We start from the raw sequence: 18,871 nt of genomic DNA, 5'->3' as shown, positions 1-18,871 counted from the left end.
TCCTCTTCCACGACTTCTACCTGCTAAATGAATATTTTCTCTTTCGTTGTTTTCGTTGTTGGTTGTCTCCTTCACTTGTAGTGCCTTTTCTTCGTTTCTTTCTGATGCTCTGTTGATTCTTGCCTCATGAGCCTGAAGCGAGCCCATCAGTTCATCAACGGAGAGTACGGATAGATCCTTAGCTTCTTCTATGGCAGCCACCACATGGTCAAACTTTGGAGTTAAGCTTCTCAATACCTTTGCAACAATTGTTTCGTCTGAAATTTTCTCTCCATAGGTGCGCATCTGACTGACTATTGCCATTGTTGTGGACAGAAAATCAGCAATTGATTCGCCATTCGTCATGAGCAGAGTTTCAAAATCACGTCTTAGAGATTGCAATTTCACTGTTATGACTTTTGAATCTCCCTGAAACTCTTTCTGCAGAATTGACCATGCTTGCTTTGATGTGGTTGCTGCTGCAATTCGTGAAAAGATAGTCTCATGAACTGCTTGCTGAATAATGAATAAAGCCTTGGCATCGTTTTTCTTGGTTTCTCTTAGTCTCTCCTTTTCTTCTATTGTGGGTTCTAATAAATCAACAAACCCGTGCTCCACCAAGTCCCATAGCTCCTGCGATCTGAGCAAGGTCTTCATCTTGATGCTCCACCACTCATATTTCTCACCATTAAAGATTGGTAACAACGGTGCAGAGGAAGAGAAACCAGCTACTGCCATTTTTGTTTTGTGAAAGAAAATAATCACTCGCCCTCGTGTCGAACGAACTTGGCTCTGATACCAAAATTGTTGGAAAGAGGGATAGTGAAAGAGATAAGAATAGATGAATGCTGCGATGCCTTATTATTGTCTACTGACTCAATGCTCAGAGGCTTACACAATTCCAGTATTTATAGCTTATACATTGGACCAGAAATAGTAAATCATCGAAATCTAGAAAGAATTTAAATCTACTAACAATCTCCTAAAAATCTCATAGTTTGAATATTTGAATCATATCTCTACTACTCTGAATCATATCTTCATTTTGAATCATATCTTCATTTTGAATCACATCTCAACATAGACATGCATATGGTAAATGTGGGGGCCCCATATAGCTGGGGAAGGATATGCTTGTTGTGCCCATCTATACAGTGAATGAGAATTTCATTGAGACTATTAATTTCTCATTTCGTTAATCGTATCTCGTTAACATATCCCTTTGTCTATCAAGACACTACGCTTAATCCACTCATTCTCATAAACCGGGTTATTCTACATAATCTTTATCCTATGCGAGGCGATATGGATTTCGATCTTCCGTGGGAAGTTCAATTTGAAAGGAAAGAAAAGAGATATTAGAAAAGCTATGCCCAGCCAAAACCCGTAATAAGGGATCCTTGGAATCGTAGAACGGATATAGTATAAGCTTATATAAACTATGTTTATTGGGCTTATAGATGATCCATGATATATTCTGATGATAGGTGAAAGGAATGAAAAAAAGAAATTTCTTAATGACTTCCTCATCCTATACATATATTTGACACTTGTGATGATAACAAAAGATTTTCATAGTCAAAAAGCTCTCAACGAAAAAGAGTCATTTGATATTCTTTGGGGTGCCCTAGTGAATACGATTTCTCAAGAACATTACAAGGATCCGGATTGAGAATAGCTAGAATTGATTTAAAGACCCCATTCATCAGATGTATTGACTGTGATTATCTTTTATGCGGCTCTTAATGAAATAAGCTTACACCCGATTAAGGGAAGTTGACTCTGAAACTGATGTTATGAGGAAAAACCTTTACACTCTGTAGTGCTATCCAGGACGGGAATGATATTCCATTAAAGACTTTGATTAGTCATATTGATGAACATTTGGTAAAGCAGAGGATTACGACGATGCAGAGATCTCTATCCTCTTTATTCTCATTCTCATCTATCTTTCCTGGAAGGATGGAGAGCGCCCCTCCTATCTACGATGACGAGTTTGCTATCAAGCTCTGGGAATGCCTCTACCTACAGTAAAGTGGATGGGGTCCTAAAGTGAAAGTCAAGAGGCCGGCCGATCGGAGATGATAAAAAGCTAAATCGATATCCTGAGCATCTCACATCACTCGCCCCTAATAAAGTCCAATAAAAAAGTCCAAGGAGCCAGCCCATTCATTGTAGCTGATACTGAGTGAGACAGTTATACTAAAGAAATAATGTTCATGTACAGTTACATTACACTGTAGCTTTCTTAGGAGTCAATCCTGGTAATTCTTTTTCTTCAAAGCCTGAGCGAGACCTATTTCAGTGAAGATTACTCAATTCTGATTGAATCCTTTTAAGAGAGGAGTGGAAAAGATGTTTGTTGTTTGGCTTTATCCTTTATAGAGCGTTTAGTGGGATTCAATCCATTGATTAAAACGGTCTACTTTCACAACACAACCACGATTGGTACCTAATGAAAGATTTAGCAACTGATCATGGCGATAAGTACACGATCAAGCCCCTTTTGAGGAACCATAAGCTATATGAGTTATCCCGTCTTGGTAATAAGCAGCTATTCCGTCTAAGAGACTCCTTGACCCGCGGGCTATCAAAAAATTTCTGTCCTCAATAATTAGGAAATCAAATAAAGGCTTTATCCCACATGAGAAAGTGCAAATGTCGAATCTGAGCCTACTCCAGAGATGAATTGATATCTTACATGAAAGAGGCGTGTTTGTTAGGCGGTGTGATGCGCTCAATCTATTTATTTTGGAGATATCGTGACAAAGACCTTATCCTCGCTAGCTATCACTATCTTTCGCATGAACTATTATGATATACCAAGTAGGAACGAACGAATTCGTCGTGCTTATACTAAGAATATGGAGGCTATGCCGATGCTTATAAAGCCCTGAGGTGAGAATTTAGACTATTACGACGGGAACTCATTATTATTATATCCCTATATCATGATGTCCTTTCCAATGCCTGGGGTTAAACCTGTTTGGCATGGTAACTTACAAAGAGGATTTAGACAACTTGGTTGGCTTTATTGAGAGGCCTAGATTGTCTGTCCTCGTACGATCTCTCGACCTATCGGGATGCTCGGACTTAAACCAACTCCCCTTTTCCCAACCGGTCATTTCGTGGAAGTGTATTATAGCGAAGAGTTCAAGTATGCGCACAAGATAGATAGGCTACCAAATCCTTCCTTTATGCGTGTTTGATAAGTAAGAAGATAACAGTCCTTTCGGGAACTTTCCTCCTCGAAAGAAGACAAGAAGCTAAGAGATCAGGTAATGACGAAATGTCCTATGTTTACTGTTTATAAGATGATGATGAACTCACTATACGGTAGATTGGGTATTAACATTCACCCTATAATAGAAGCACAATAACAGAGATCTGTAGTCTTGATCGATATAACCATTTGACAATGAAAAGTAGTGATTGAGTCTTTGGGGACAAGCTCAGCGATTTCTTATTACTATATAAACTAGATATATATAATAGTGACTTACGTTAGCAATATCGGACAAATATCCTTGACTGGAATCCTCCAAAGATCTCGGCAGTGTGATTGGCTGCAGCGGTCACAGCATGTGCTCGTATTCATATCTCAAGATCTTACTACACGGATACTTCCGCTGTTGTTCTTTTCACCCCTCTCCTTTCTTTGTCTCGTGTCTTCGACCCTCTCCTTTGTCGAGCGTCTTCGCCTCTTCGCCCTACGGGTCTCAGGTCTTCGCCCCTTTCTTTACTGTGTTTGGTTGAAGGTGGACTCAATCAAGCAAGATTAATGAGAGAAACTCTTGAACAAGGTAATGTAGAAGGAAAGACGAAACGAAAGAGGAATGAGACAGAACAGGAAGTCAAGACTCTCATGAGACTTTACAGTGTTTGTTTGAGTAAATGAAGACGCTGCTTTTCAATCCTCAACTCTCGAGGAAGGAGACTGAACCGACACCCTTTTCCTATCTGAGTTTACAGTTCAAGAAATCCGGGAGACTCCTTATTCATTCTCATTCCCCTGACGAGTCGAGTAAATCTTTTCAAAGAAAAGGAAGAATTTCAGGGCAAGAAAGCATACATGCCTGCCTATTTAGTTAGCCTACTTATTAGCCTACTTACTGCTTTACCTACTTACTGATGAATGCCAAAGCAAGGAAAGACTCTCTTCCCTTCCGCTTGTCCTCGCTTGTCCACGCTTAGCACGCATACATGTGATTCTTCTTCTATCTCCTATCTAGAATCTCCATGGGTAAAGGAAGACTAGCTAGAAAGAGAATTGGCAACTTTCTTTCTTTTTCTTCGAAACCTGTACTGTGCCTATTCACTCTTCCTAACGCTATCGAGAAGGGATTGATTCTATTGACGGACTGCTTTCTTTCCTTCTTGTCCACGCTTTCTTTGACTTGCCTTAATGATTGGTCCCCACAGGTATTGCTTCAATGCCCTTGCTATCTTCAAAGGTAGAAGAAGGTTAAGGAAGAACAATGCTTACCTTACCATACAATAGTAGATTGGTCCCTTGGAGCTACTACTGATTCCGGCTTGGGATGATTAGAGCTCCAAAGAAAGGTCAAAGAAGGGAAGAAAATGCAATGAATTGAATAAATAAAGAAGGCCGGCAAGGTAAAGATAGAGCTCTCCACACATAGTTTTGAGTTCAGCGCAAGGCTAGCTCTCTCTCATTCATATATTATATGCTTGAAAAGAGCCTGCCTTTACTTTAGGGAACCTTGTGATTCATCTCGCGTCCTATCTACACACGTACTTGTCTCGTTACGAGTGCTAGGACCAATCAAATCCGAATCATTCTACCAATAAGATCTTAACCAGACATTTAGTAGTCACTCTTGTAGTAGTCACTCTTGCTTGTTTATTTTGCCGGTCGACGAGAGAGGCCATTCTGCAACCTGACCTTATGCGCCTGATTTTCTTCTTCTCTATGTATGCGTACGTCTCGAGAATCTTTGATTTTAGGAGAGCTGCTTCCATGCCCATCTTATACAAACCTCTTGGAATCTCATCTGTGACTATCTTGCCTACGTCTTCATCATCATCTGAGCAACCCAACCTTCTCTTCCCCGGCTAGCTCTGCTGCTGATAGGGCTAAAGCGCATAGATAGTCAGCGTTGGCGCAGTATAGCGCGGTAGTAGCACATTAGATTAGGGGTAGTTAGCGTGCATTAGCATTAGTGCATTAGATTAGAGTGCTGCGCGTTGTCTTGCTAGTGCCTCTCTAACGCGCGTCTTGCCTTTGTATTTTAGCCCTTCCCCTTCTCGCGAGCTTAGGGTAGGGGCCCCTTCCTAGCTTATTCTTCTCTTTCTTCGGCAGGCAGGATCGAAATGATGGGGGGATGCTTTTGAAACTAAACAGCGTTTGGTTCGTTCATCGGCTTTCTTTTCATTTGATGCTAAGGAACGGAACTAACATGCCCTAGTCCGTAGTAAATAGAGGTGGAGCAAGGGCAAGGGAGCGAAGCAACTTTACCGGGTTCAATCAGGGAGAGGAAGGAAGTGCGAGACCGGAAGGCAGAGGAAGGAAGTGCTCGACCGGAAGGGAGAGGGAGCTGATAAAGATGAGTGAGTACGTGCAGGCGCGAGCCCTTACTATAGACGACTATACTATAAAGGAGCTTTGAGAGAGGGTGTGACGCTGAGGGGTTGCTTCTCTTCTTATTACCTCGCGTCGAGTCAAAGGTTCTTTGTTCCGTACGTAATAAAAGGGCACGTAAGGCACTTCAGTGAACAAGCTTAACTACTAGATGCTCTTTCAACATCATACACAGTAAAGAAAGGACTGATGAATGACTTTTCTTTTCCCTAGCCCTAGTACTCTGATTCAACCGCTGATGTTCTTCGCCAATCTTTCAAGGTGATCAGGTTCAGCCTACTGATTGATTACATATACTCATTTTAAAGACAAGATCTTTGACAACTTCTCGAACGTACTTTGACTAGTGAAATTAGGCGAAAATCCGCGAAATGTGCCGTGCCAAAATTGCTCTGCGGTGTAAGGGATTCATTCTTGTAGGCTTGGTATGATACAGTTCAGTTCCCTTTCCCCTTTCAGCAAGGGCGGGTAGGCAAACAAACCTTGTTGTGGTTTCATTCATCCTTATCCTTTCGCAAGCTCAGAAAGTGAAAGTGGGCTTGGAAGCCTTAGTTGGTACTGTAGATTGATGGACTCCGAAAGCTCCGCTATCTATCTGAATAATTGACTGAAAGAGGGCTTTTCCCGGTTGGTTTGCTACCCTTAGTATATAAGTAAGGGGCTTTAGCCTAGAATAGAAAGAAGAAAGTCCCAATGCAGAAGTAGAGAATGAAAATGACAAAGCAAAGGTCTCAACGAGCGTCAAGTACTTCCCGATCAGTCTCACTAGCGCAGCGGATTGCTCTTTCTTTAGTCTTTAGTTAGGACTGCCATTAAAGATGGGTTAATCCAAGCCTAATGGTCGACCACATTCAACGGGCAAAAGTCATGCTAAGAGCTCCTTTTCTTAGATAATAAGTGAGACTTTAAATGAAGGTTCAATCCAACTAGTTGATGAAAGGTCAAAGGCAGTCTCTTTAGATTCAATTCTAACTCTTTTTTGAGGTGAGGCATTAAGGAACCAATTGGGCCAGGAGGTCAATTACCAAGATACCGCAGTTGGCCCACTAGCAGAAGCAAATCGGTAACTGGAACGAAAGAAGATGGAGCTTTTGGACAAATACGCTGCAGGACAAAATGAAGGCGGAAACGTCAAAGATATTTACTGAGAAAAAGAGAAAGACGAAAGAAGAATCAGAGTGAAGACGAAACGATTCCCTATTTATTCATTCACCTATTCATTGTCGGAAGGAAAGACCAAACAAGCAAGAATTAGACAGATTGAACTCAAACACAAGGTAATGCAGAAAGAAAGACGAAAGAAAGCAAGAAGACAAGAAAGGATTTGCTCGCTCCTTTCAAAAAGCATTGTAACCTCCTGGCTCTGTACTATATACTTCTGTCCCTGATTGAACTCAAAGACTCTACCGTCGGTCAAGCCGCTAATTCATTGCCTGTCCTGTAAACGAAATCACTACTGAACGAACCCTCTTTCTTTAACTGGGTAAAACGTATTCTTTCTCCTTATTCATCAAGTCAAGCCTAAAGTCAAGATTAATTCGACAGATGGAACTCGGTACGGCTCCTGACTGAACCTTCAAACATTCTTTTACGAGGTAACTAGGCTGGGCTGGCTGATCCGCTCCTTCACTCGCATATTCAATTAATTCGTTCTCTTTTCATTAACTGTAACAGTAAAGACTAAACTCAAGAAGATTCATTCGGCTTTTCCTACTGTCTTCTTTCACGTAACTCTTTTCTTTGATTCTTTCTCTTTTTCTCCTTATTCTTTTTTCTCGGTCAAAATGGGTATTTGTTTGGTTCTCCTTCACCTACTTATTCTGGAACTGCTCTTCTCCCCTCTCTTTGTCCCATTGATTGATTGAGGGACAGAGACAAAGGTTAGTTGGCTGGCACCTCGCCGTTAGCATTCCGATCCACTTACTAGCAAAGCCGGCAGTCTTGACAAAATGCCTTAAAATGTCTATCCTCGATAGTTGAACCAACTCTCACTTTAACTGAATAGTCAGAGGCTCACCCAGTTCGAGATTGAATCATTTCCTGTGATTGAAAAGAAGGAAGCAGACCAAAGCCCTCGCATAGTGAAAGCTGCTCAAATCCTTTTGGTCTAATTGGTCTAAGAGTACCCAGTCAGTCGATAGGATTCCATTACCAATCAGGGGTGCGGGCGCGGGTAGGAAGAATTGGATCCATTTGAATAGCCGCCGGACGTGCTTGCTGTTATGTAATCCGAAGATCATCCGGGACCACCTTCTTTAGAATAGCTGGAATCTTTATCTGAGCTAGCCAATCAATATTTAGGAAAATCAGGCTTTTAGTCAAGGGGAGAAGACGCTCGACAAAGGAGAGGAAAGAAAAGATAGATTCTCGATCGTAACTAAAGGACAGGCCGATAGCCAAGAGTCATACGTAATGATTGCCCCTAGCCTAGCTTGGTGTGGTTTTGATTTTCTTCAATTACATGCTCTCCTCTCCTGTCTGGAAGGAACTCCTCTCGTGCCTTCGCTTCACTCTCATCCATTGACGTAAAAAAACAAGAGTGAAAGACCTACCCCACCCTTCCCTTTACCTACCTTGAATTAGGCCCTTGCTCGGGCGGTTTAGCAGCAACAAAACCCTAAACCTCCCATTACCAATCGGAAAACTCTTTATTGCCCTAGACCAAAAGACCTTGGGGCTATTCAAAATCTGAGCTGAGGAATAACCAACCCTTAGGATCTGAGCTGAGGAATAACCAACCCTTAGGAAAAGAGTGAAATTGCTATAACTCTGCTCGCCCCCCGCTAGTAGAAAGAAAGAAAGACTTTCTGACTTAGCTTAGTTCTCCTACCCCCTCTTCAGAGTCAATTCCTTTTGCAACTCGATTTCTACTTCTACCTTTATATTTCTACTTCCACCTTGTATCTTTTTCCAGCCAGCCTTTATCTAATAAAGCAGCCTCTATACCTTTTTTTCTTTCTTCTTAGTACCCCGTTCAAATCATCAATTCTATCAGTTCCTGGTTCGTTGGTACTACCTCCATTCAATCTTCGGTCACAACATAGGTCGCGGATTCCCTTTGCTTTATGATCCGGAATCCATATACCCTTTTCTCAACAATGAATTCACAAATAGAGTAGAGGAATGCTTGTAGAATGAAGCTTAGCGAGATAGATGCTGCTGCATATGACACACCCCCAGTCAGTCTAGGCTTAAGAACAGTGATGATAGTTCAGTCAGTTGTAGAAGAAAATGTACCAATGAACTTTTATTCGTACTTTATGTCGCTAACCCGTGGCGGACAGAGCTCACAGGTGACGGTAAAGAAAGGTATCTCCACATTTCGACCTATAGCGAGAGTAAAGAAAAGAGAACGAGTGAAAGAGTGAAAGAATAACTCAACAAGAACATCTGGTAATAGAGGGGCAGCCGGAGCTCGCCTGTCAAGCTGCTAATGAATTGACTCCCCATTCACCTGTCGGTCGGTTGAACCCATTGCCTGAACAGTAAAAGATCAATAGTCCTTCCTATTAAATCAAGACTCCTTTACCAGATGGAACAGTAAGAAGAATCAACCTTTTCCTGGGCTTGGCTCCTTTCTTTCTTTACTTACTTACCTATTTAGCTTATTCATTCGAGTTCACGTGAACTCCTTTTCCTATTCCATTGCCTGTCCCTGACGCGGGCGGATTGAACTGTCTCGTTGCTTCACTCCTCTTTCTTGATTATTCTTTTCCTCTCCTGTCTGTAACCAAAGACTGACCGAAAGATGAAGACGACTCTCAACCTGAAACTTTTTCCTTCTTTCACTGTAAGAAAAGAAGAATCAGGGGCTGCATTGTCCTGTCCTTTCCAGTCTCGTCGAGCTTCTTCTTCCTTCACCTCTTCTCGTCGAGCTTCTTCTTCCTTCACCTCTGGGATGTCAAATATATATATATATATATCTTTTCTCACCCCATAGTCTATGAGACAAATGTAGGCATTTCGATTAGGGTCCTATTCTATGGTTACGATTCTACCATATATGTTTCATTCCGTCATCGATTTGACGGTATAGACGCTTATGACCTCACCCTCTATGCCCTGCGGTAATGATGACAGGCATTACGACCTTTACCACAACGATGCTGTCCATAGATCAAATTCTTTGGTGGATTGGATTTTACTTGACTGTCTACGGCTCCATTGCGTGTGCTCGGGGTAGAAGTTTTGTATAAATGTATCGCCATGCTATTAAGTCTTTTGATTTCAGTTCTTTTCTTTCTAAGAAAGAGGGGAATAGAATAACCCGGTTGAAGCGTAATGACAAGATTGGAACCAGTGACAGACATTGTGTACCCAAAACTAAAAGAGCTACCAAGCTGCGCTACATCCCTTGAAATTGGTCTACGGTGGTCATTGTAAAGAATCAATCCCTGCCCTGTTTTCTAAATCGTTATTTCCTCTTATTGGTTTTGATTTTATATACTCATACTCATCCCACCGCTCCTACCAACGGTTTCCAGACTTATGAGCAAAACAAAAGTGTGATAAAAAAGAATCCGCCCTTTCAATAAGCGAGGCTTTCCCGATCGAAATATTTGCATGCGAGAGAGATCCCAATTCTGCCGGTTAAGCGAGCCCCGCTGCCTCCACCCAGACAAACAAAAAAGGAAAAGGTGAGCGCCGGGAGCGATTTAGTCGGGGGACACTTTGACTTGACTTTGACTCATTAGATTCAGTAGTAGGTTTTTCCTAAATTGGCTTGGTTACACCACCGTGGAAAGATTTCGGAATGCGCATGTCACCCCAGACATTTTGATATGAACCAAGAGACATCAATCATACAATATACTTCAATGAAGATGTGAAGAAAAGGTTGTCAAAATTATCAAAAAGATGTTTCAATTCATGCTACATTGAAGAAGAATGAAGTTTGATTGTTGTAAATTTTGGGTGGGTTACAATTTAGAGTAATTTAGAGTTATTGTATTTTAAGACTTGATATTTAATTTCGGTTACATTTACATAATGGCTAATTATGGCCAAAAAGTAGGTATGTTACACCTCTTGGAATACCTTTAGTAGTTTCATTTTTGAGGCTATATAAAGCCATGTATGTTGTATTTGTAAGGAGACTTGGAAAATATAGTAAAAGAAGCATTTGTGCTTTTCTTTAGCCAATGGCTAAGTTTCTTTGCAATTCTATGTAGTTTAGATTGCATGTAGAATCATTCAAGCTCGACATGATCAATCTTGCTTGTGGAGTGATTCGAATCTCAAACAAGTGTTTGAGATATTTGATCAACAAGAGTCATTCAAGCTAGACATGATCGATCTTGCTTGTGGAGTGATTCGAATCTCAATCAAGTGTTCTTGCCTTGAGATATTCGATCAACAAGGTAATCCGAATCTTATTCCCCTTGTATTGATTCCTTATCTTATCATTTGGTATCAGAGCTTCAGGCTCAAGATCGGATATATGTTTCCTTTGCATTTCTTCTCAATTTGATTTTTATTTATTTTTATCTTTTTAATTTTTAATCGACCCAAAGTTCAAAATTCAATCTTTACTCTATTTAAAATTTTGATAGGTGAGAATGAGAGCTTCATTTGTGTAAACGAGTGTAAAAAGAGTGGCCTAAAATTCCTTGAGCGTATACTCGTGAGAGAGTGTTGTGAGGTCCTTCTTATTTTCATAACTTATTTTTTGCAGCAAAGTTACACAAATAGATTCGAGGACGAATCCTCTTGAAGAAGTGGAGAATGATATGAACTAAGAGACATCAATCATACAATATAGAAGATGTGAAGAAAAAGTTGTCAAAATTATCAAAAGATGTTTCAACTCATGCGACATTGAAGAAGAATGAAGTTTGATTGTTGTAAATTTTGGGTGGATTACAATTTAGAGTAATTTAGAGTTATTGTATTTTTAGGTTACATTTACATAATGGCTCATTATGGCCATTAAGTATAAATGTTACAACTCTTGGAATGCCTTTAATTGTTTCATTTTGAGGCTATATAAAGTCATGTATGTTGTATTTGTAAGAAGACTTGGAAAATATAGAAAGAAGCATTTGTGCTTTTCTTTAGCCAATGGCTAAGTTTCTTTGCAATTCTATGTAGTTTAGATTGCATGTAGAATCATTCAAGCTCGACATGATCAATCTTGCTTGTGGAGTGATTCGAATCTCAAACAAGTGTTTGAGATATTTGATCAACAAGAGTTATTCAAGCTAGACATGATCGATCTTGCTTGTGGAGTGATTCGAATCTCAATCAAGTGTTCTTGCCTTGAGATATTCGATCAACAAGGTAATCCGAATCTTATTCCCCTTGTATTGATTTCTTATCTTATCATTTGGTATCAGAGCTTCAGGCTCAAGATCGGATATATGTCTCCTTTGCGTTTCTTTTCAATTTGTTTTTTATCTTTTTAGTTTTTAATCGATCCAGAATAAAAAATAAAAAATCCAATCTGGGCTCTACTAAAAAATTTGAGAGGTGAGAATGAGAGCTTCATTTGTGTAAATGAGTGCAAACAGAGTGGCCTAAAATTCCTTGAGCATATACTCATGAGAGAGTGTTGTGAGGTCCGTCGTATTTCCATAACTCATTTTTTGCAGCAAAGTTACACAAATAGATTCGAGGACGAATCCTCTTGAAGAAGTGGAGAATGATATGAACCAAGAGACATCAATCATACAATATACTTCAATGAAGATGTGAAGAAAAGGTTGTCAAAATTATCAAAAAGATGTTTCAATTCATTCTACATTGAAGAAGAATGAAGTTTGATTGTTGTAAATTTTGGGTGGGTTACAATTTAGAGTAATTTAGAGTTATTGTATTTTAAGACTTGTTATTTAATTTCGGTTACATTTACATAATGGCTAATTATGGCCATAAAGTAGGAATGTTACACCTCTTGGAATACCTTTAGTAGTTTCATTTTTGAGGCTATATAAAGTCATATATGTTGTATTTGTAAGGAGACTTGGAAAATATAGTAAAAGAAGCATTTGTGCTTTTCTTTAGTCAATGGCTAAGTTTCTTTGCAATTCTATGTAGTTTAGATTGCATGTAGAATCATTCAAGCTCGACATGATCAATCTTGCTTGTGGAGTGATTCGAATCTCAAACAAGTGTTTGAGATATTTGATCAACAAGAGTCATTCAAGCTAGACATGATCGATCTTGCTTGTGGCGTGACTCGAATCTCAATCAAGTGTTCTTGCCTTGAGATATTCGATCAACAAGGTAATCCGAATCTTATTCCCCTTGTATTGATTCCTTATCTTATCATTTGGTATCAGAGCTTCAGGCTCAAGATCGGATATATGTTTCCTTTGCATTTTTTTTTTTCAATTTGATTTTTATTTACTTTCATGTTTTTAGATTTTAATCGACCCAAAGTTCAAAATTCAATCTTTGCTCTATTCTAAATTTTGAGATGTGAGATTGAGAGCTTCATTTGTGTAAATGAGTGCAAACAGAGTGGCCTAAAAAAAATCCTTGAGTGTATACACATGAGAGATTGTTGTGAGGGCCTTTGTATTTTCATATCTTATGTTTTGCAGCAAAGTTTCACAAATAGATTCGAGGACGAATCCTCTTGAAGAAGTGGAGAATGATATGAACCAAGAGACATCATTCATACAATATACTTCAATGAAAATGTGAAGAAAATGTTGTCAAAATTATCAAAAGAGGTTGCAATTCATGTCACATTGAAGAGGAATGAAGTTTGATGGTTATAAATTTTGGGTGGGTTATAATTTAGAGTAATTTAGAGTTATTGTATTTTCAAACATTTATTTACTTTAGGTTACATTTACATAATGGCTAATTATGGCCATTAAGTATGAATGTTACAACTCTTGGAATGCATTTAGTAGTTTCATTTTGAGGCTATATAAAGCCATGTAGGTTGTATTTGTAAGGGGACTTGGAAAATATATTAAAAGAAGCATTTGTGCTTTTCTTTAGCCAATGGCTAAGTTTCTTTGCAATTCTATGTAGTTTAGATTGCATGTAGAATCATTCAAGCTCGACATGATCAATCTTGTTTGTGGAGTGATTCGAATCTCAAACAAGTGTTTGAGATATTTGATCAACAAGAGTCATTCAAGCTAGACATGATCGATCTTGCTTGTGGAGTGATTCGAATCTCAATCAAGTGTTCTTGCCTTGAGATATTCGATCAACAAGGTAATCCGAATCTTATTCCCCTTGTATTGATTTCTTATCTTATCACATTTAACCCGAGAGATTGGCCAGGTTAGTGGGACAGATTTTGGCTCCGCTTCAACCTCGTGAGAAGTTATTGTACCAGTAGCAAAAGAGATCTCAGTCTCAAGAGAGAGGAGAGGTATCATATCATATGTGTAACGAAAACAGACATGACATAGTAAGTTGCTAGTATAACTTGCTCACACAGAGGGAGGGGTCTAAAAGCTTTTCAGGAAAGACTGGTCGGGGCTCCTGGCTGGAGAGGAAGAAAGAATCCACATCGATCACGATGCGCAAGGTAATGGTGTCCTCTCGCTATCGGTCTCACAATTCCATTGCCTGAACCGGACCCAGATGTCACTTATCCTTTTGACAGTGTATTTGAGGGTAGAGTCAATTCATTAGATTAGCTGCTTGACAAGAGACTAGATTGAAGAAGAAAATATGAAAGATTAATTATAATAGTTTACAGGAAGGAAAGAATCAAGCTTAAACCTTTGACTTCTTGAACTCTGACGGACCGACCAACAAGAAATTCATTCTATCTCTCCCTTATTTTGAGGATGAAAAAGTGTATATTTACCCTATTTTGAGGGATAAAAGAGTCCATTTTCCCTGATTTTAGATAAAGATCCTTTACAGAGGAGTGAAAGCAAGCAAGAAAGCAAGCAAGGAGTGAAGGAGAAGAGAAAGAAGCCGAGGTTCCGGTTTGAGGTCTCTTGACTTCAACATTACCTTTACTAGATTTGATCCCCAAAAATACGAGGGAGGATAGAATTTCTTTTCTTTCAGCTGCTTTCCTTAGGTCAAAAGGTCTTACGAACTTTTACAGTTATATGGGGATAGAATTTCTTTTCTTGAAGCTTCAGCTGTTAGGGAAAAAGCTCTTTTAATGTTTTACCCCTATGTTGGATAGAATAAATTAATTAATGATCCGTCAGAGTTCCAGAAGTAGGATCAGAGAAAGAAGCCGAGGGGTGAAAGAGCTCGACCAAAGGGAGAGGGGTGAAACAGCGAGACCGGTAGGGAGAGGGGAAGGCAATGCGTGAGACCGATAGGTTCATGGGCAGGATTCGTTCACTCTTATTCTTGTTTCGTCTTTTCTTTCAACACTTGAAGGAGAATGAATCGTTAGTCTTTCCTTTCTTACAGGAGAGTAAAAGAGTGAAATCAGTCGTCTGCATAAGATGTGTTTACAGTCTCATTCATCTTTCATTTTCTTCTTCAATCAAACACCTATTACCGAGTTCAAGAAGGGACAAGTTATTGATCGTTAATCTTTCTTACAAGAAATAGCTGATGAAAACAAGAGCAAGAGGAAAGAATGCATCGGAAAGGGGCGAAGCTGTGAGACCGGTAGGGAGAGTCGTCTTCATCTTTCGTCTCCCTGAACTGTAAACTCTCATTCATCTTTCGGATTTCATTCCTGTTCCGGAGCTCGACTGTAAAGGACAGGTTCATGAGCGAAGCAACTCGACCGAGAGGGAGAGGAGGACGTTGATCGAGCTTTTCCATGCCTAGTCCCAGTTTCGGTTAAAGACCCAGAGCGGGCTACAGATCTATACCAAGCCCGTTACGCCATAATTCATTGAGGTTGATCCCGAAGTGACGTTCGAAACCGTAGGAGTAGTCTGTCTCTATTTATTCACAGAATGAACGAGACTTTGTTTCACAGGATTGAATTAACACGTCTCGACCAGAAATGGTCTTCGCAAGCATACCGCTTTCCGTTCAAGAATAGGTAGCAGCGGTTTTAAGGAAGACTACCGAGCTCATGGATAAGCGCCTATCATCTCTATGCTCATTCTGACTTTAGCTTTTCCTTTGATTAGTAGTATTAGCGCTCGCTCGACTTAATATAATAATAGCTGTCTTTCTTACTCGACTTGCTTACTAGCTGCCTTTCTTTCTGACTAATATATATAATAGACTAACTTGTGAAAGAATAGTTCTAAACTGAGTACACTAGGAGAAGAGTAGTTTCCTCTTGTTTCCTTTTTATTCACACGTAATGATCAGCATTCCTTCTCTGGAAACCCATCTTCGTCATAACCTTCATATCTCGAACCAAGCCCGAGGAGCCGAGGAGATATATGAGACCCTCGCCTTTTTTCACCTTCAAACTTTCCCTTCCTCCCCCTGAGCTCGAAACCCTGGTGGAAGACGAATAGAAACTCGTGTGTGTAGGTCTCCATGAGGAAAGGCCTTTTTTACATCGAGCTGATGTAGTGACCAAGCAAGATCCGTTAGCTGCAACTGACAGAATGCCTCGTATGGAATTTTTGTGAGTTTGCAGGAGAAAACGTCTCGAGATAATCGATGCCATAGGTTTGTGTGAAACCTTTCGCCACAAGACGAGCCCTCTCGATAGAGCCATCAGCTTTGTGTTCCAGGGTATATGCCCACAGCCAACCGTACGTTTGTTTGCCTCTTGGTAAGGTGATCAGTTCCCAAGTGTCGTTCTTCTTTCTTTAGAGCCTCCATTTCCTCTATCATAGCTTGCTTCCACTGAGGATGATTGAGGGCTTCTTTCAGGAGGGTATCTTATCGCTGAGCTTGAAAGTCAGGAAGCTTGATAGGACACAAAGTTCTTAATAGGGGGTGATCAGTCAAATATCTCTTTGTCTTTCTTCAAGGCAATACAGATCAGAAAGAAGAAAAGAGGAAAAGAAAGATTCAGTATTAAAAGACAGACTGAAAGGCAATACAGATCAGAAAGAGGAAAAGAGTCAGGATTAAAAGACGGATCATCGATCAGATATCTCTTTTAACGAATTGCCTGATTGCGACAGCTTATCGCGACTTGTTACTAGACCAAGCATTCCCTCCCTAGAATAGAGCTTAAAGAGGGCTGAAGTTTAATTAAGGAAGAGCTTAATCAGTCCTGAACTCCAGAAGGGGATAGATTGCATACTGAATCTTTCACTACTGACTGGAAATTAGCCGAGATCATAGAACTCTTTACCGAGGATGTGACTATAGTCCAAAAATAGGAGAAGAAAAAAAGCACACGTTGGTAGGGGTCTTGGTTTATAGCAAGACCTGGGAGGAGTATCTGACGTAGAGACTGTTCTAGAAGCTCTGCGTGAGCACCAGCCTCAAGCCCATACGGAGTTGTGTTCAACCTTGGAGGATGGAGAATGCTGATTTGAATAGGGAGCCTGACAATCGGATCTATTCGGCTTTCCCAGGTAGGCAGCTTTCCCGCCCATCTTTCCAGGTTCATTTGGATGAAACTCATGCTAATTTAGAATATCGGAAGATTCCAGATAATAATGCTCAAATTGGAACTCTCAACAGCCCGGGAACCCCAATTACAGACGAATGCAAACAGAAAATGAGAAAAGAAAGATCGCAAGAAGTGTAGCTCCTGACATCACGGAAAAGACAAGGGGATAGCTTCAACGGCGAAATGAAAAAGGGGGAAGAAAAGGTAAGGTCACAAATAGAGTGAAACCAAGTCAGATTGAGAAAAGGCATAATGATAATAAATAGTAGGGTCGGCCCCGCCCTCCGAACCGGACGTGAAGGCTCATCTGGCTGCTCTTGCTGAAATCATTACGTCATTCCCGGCACTACGGATTGATTGTCCCTAGACCAATACTTGGAATGGATGGCTACATCAGTCTATGCTCCAGCTTTTCTCACAAGCAAGACCTATAGAATGAGCTCAGATTCATCCATACCTTTTCCAACCTACCTCGCTTGGTGCATTAGGGGAAAGTCAAATTCATGCTTTATCCAATCCAGAAAGGGGTTCTGACTTTACAGGCCGAAAGAGAAGAGGTCTTGAAGCGGATCCCGTTGCTGATTCTGATTTGGTTGACCTACCACTCTATGGCGCTCCTTTCACTTGGTCTAACATGAGGAAAGGGAAGGAAATGGAAATCCGATGCAGACTGGATCTTTTACTAATCGACTCGGATTGGGAAGACCTTACGCAGGACACTCAAAAGTGGGGACCACATTCGCTTACGATCATGACCTCCTTTCTATTTCGAACAACTTCCCTCCACGCTACCCCCAGCTCTTTCGAACTGATGTGGTTGTCCCTATCGAAATCTAGAACTCAAAGTTGTGAAGCAAAAGAATGCAACATTCTATTGACTTGATATAATCTATTTCAAGATTCTTAATACATCCTAGACGAAAAGCTCCCTAACCTTAATAAGAAAAGAAGGGATAAAGTCAGACCCAGAAATTCGATGTCTCTTCTTATTAGAAAATTGGAAGAATCAAACAATCACTTCCACATCTTACCCAGAAAACAGGATGGAGAATGAATGGATCGAGATCATTCCCTGTTTGCGAGTGAGAAGAAAAAGAAAAAGGAGGGCCTTTACCAAACCAATCCTTTCGTGAAGAGATCGGCAATTGATCTTCACTTCTCATGGTTGCTCTTCTGATGATTTCCGCAATCACCTTTTACCAAAGAAAATGACATAAGGCGACTTCGACATGCTTTGTTCTCTCATAGAAGACGCGCTCAATCCCTTGCTTGTTGCTCCAACTTAGGAGTAGGGGCTTTAGAGCCTTTTTACGACCGAAGGCTGCTATGCTAGTTGTAGGGCTCCCGCGCTTTACTAATTACTAATAGTTGAGAAAGGAGAGGAAAATAGCTTTACCCAGTTCAAGGAAAGAGTTCAAGAAGAAATAGGTGATTGAGTGAAAGCAAGACAAGAAGGTGGAGGTTCAGTAGTGATGGTAATATCAGTTCAGGTGAATCAGTAATAGTCCTGTTCTGTCTCATGAATCGAGAGTTGAGGATTGAAACACTTGATGAATAAGCAGAAAGAGAAGAGAAAGATCAGGCAATGGAATTCTGAGACCCATAGGTAATCTCAGCCTATTTAGTTACCGAGTTCAAGAATCAATAGGGAGAGGTGAACAATCACTTCGAATAAGGAAGAAGAACAGATGGTAATATATATAGGTTCGCAGGTTCATCTCTCTTTCTTGACTTTCTCTTGTCTTGCTTGAGTCTTTCAATTCTCTTTTCTTTACTGTAAAGTTCAGGTCAGGTCATATCGGTTCCGGAGCAAATAGACCGAGTTCAATCAAACACCTATTTACCTTGAGAAAGGCAAGAAATGA

This window comes from Cucurbita pepo, chromosome 12, assembly GCF_057944985.1.
Source record: "Cucurbita pepo subsp. pepo isolate OVF chromosome 12, ASM5794498v1, whole genome shotgun sequence".
Classification (NCBI taxonomy): domain Eukaryota; kingdom Viridiplantae; phylum Streptophyta; class Magnoliopsida; order Cucurbitales; family Cucurbitaceae; genus Cucurbita; species Cucurbita pepo.
The sequence above is the reverse complement of the archived record's forward strand: the minus strand, read 5'-3'. Positions refer to the sequence as shown.